This window comes from Rousettus aegyptiacus, unplaced genomic scaffold, assembly GCF_014176215.1.
Source record: "Rousettus aegyptiacus isolate mRouAeg1 unplaced genomic scaffold, mRouAeg1.p scaffold_m13_p_3, whole genome shotgun sequence".
Classification (NCBI taxonomy): Eukaryota; Metazoa; Chordata; class Mammalia; order Chiroptera; family Pteropodidae; genus Rousettus; species Rousettus aegyptiacus.
This window is the reverse complement of record NW_023416306.1, coordinates 101001290-101002970: the sequence shown is the minus strand read 5'-3', so window position 1 is coordinate 101002970 and position 1681 is coordinate 101001290. Positions and strand designations below refer to the sequence as shown.

The 1681-nt window shown below is 37.5% G+C and overlaps 1 pseudogene; it reads left to right on the top strand.

Annotated features, from left to right (window-relative positions):
- The first annotated feature begins 581 nt into the window (after positions 1-581).
- Positions 582-700, top strand: LOC118600826 (annotated as a pseudogene).
- Positions 701-1681: the final 981 nt, after the last annotated feature.

Genomic DNA, 1681 nt, shown 5'->3' with positions numbered 1-1681 from the left:
CTTCCCATTGTTCATTTTCATAAAAGACCTAGGAACTTATTGGAAAAGAACTCGTCTTAAGGAAACAGGTAAGTGAGGGGTCCAGGAGACGGCGAAGGGTTTTAGGACAGTGTTTGAAAGATATAGACCAGACTATACATCACTGTCACATGTCCAAGTTTTAGTACAAAAATCTGAAATAGCTGCTTGACTAAAATATATTTATGGGATACCAAGAGCACGGAAACCTCAGCATTGGTCCCTTGGCACTCACAAAAATGTTAAGCATTGACAAATATGATAGGGTAAGAGGAGGCTTTGTGGATGTTCTGGCAAGTCAGGTCCCCAGCCATCTGAGAGTAAATGGTGGCTTGCCAGCAACTCCAGGTGAATACCACAGATCTATCAGAAGCCTCTTTTCATGCTGGCAGCAGAAGACAAGAGAAGGCTACCACACGACCTAGAGAAACACTCAGCTTTCTGAATGCACTGATTGGGGCTCTGAGCACTGGCTATCATGTCTCCACCTGATGAGGATTCCTCTACTGGGAATTCAAGAAAAATTTCTGCTCTGGTTATTTTTAAAAATATCATTTAATGGAGTCTATGGCTATGCTACCCTGAACAAGCCCAATCCCATCTGATCTTGGAAGCTAAGCAGGGTCAGGCCTGGTTAGTACTTGGATGGGAGACCACCTAGAAAAACTAGGTGCTGTAGGCATAAAAAATAAAAAATAAGGGCTTGTAAACTGACAAGGTCCTTACACTCTGTGAAGTCAACCAAGGGTTGCCTCGCCTAAATATATATATACATATAATTTATATATTATTTAATTTTTATATATTCCCTCCTATATATACCAAGGTGAAGATATTAAGCCAAGATTTGTGGTAAACTGGTTACAATTCTATCTGGAGCAGCTAAAAATTGGGAAACTGTTTAACTCCTTTTCCATGGCCAGGATGCTAAGTTTGACTATGTAAGTCAGCCTAAATAGAAAATCCTTCTCCACATTTATTTATAAAGACAACTAGAGACCCTGTTATCTCTGAATCATTGAACAAAAAGTAAAGGAAATGTAATTTAGACTTTTTAATTGTACAAGTTTCAGCATCACACACAGATATTAGAGACAGTTCCTTACTACGTACTTTCATCCTTTAAGAATGAATATTTTTGGACTAGGGGGAAAGGATCATTTTTTATTCACTCTAATCTTCACTATAACTGTTTTATGGCCTGTTTGTTCTCATGGCTGAGAAGTGAAAAGTGTGAAGTGATGAGAAGGGCTTTCAAATTCCATTAGCAACTTTTTGCTGTCTGCAGATATCTTGAAACTCTGTTTCAGATACCAATACTGTTCAGTCTAGAACCTCATTAACACCTGAATAGAGATAACCAAGAATTGGCAGGCATTTGAGGAAAACCATCAGCAAGAGAGAAACTAAAGTCAACACAGTCAACACAGAAAAGAACTAAACACCACACCAAAAGAAACAGTGCTATTAGAGGAGACAACTGATAACTCTAAAATAATTCATATAATGCTTCCAAGAGAAAAATTGAAGAGAATAAAACATCTATATTATCTATATTTTAAACTGAGATAGGCTCACTATCGCAATATTAAAAACTTAATTCTGGCAGTCATAGACAGAAGATAACAAAATACAAAACTACTTTTTAAAAAGGGGGTGGGCA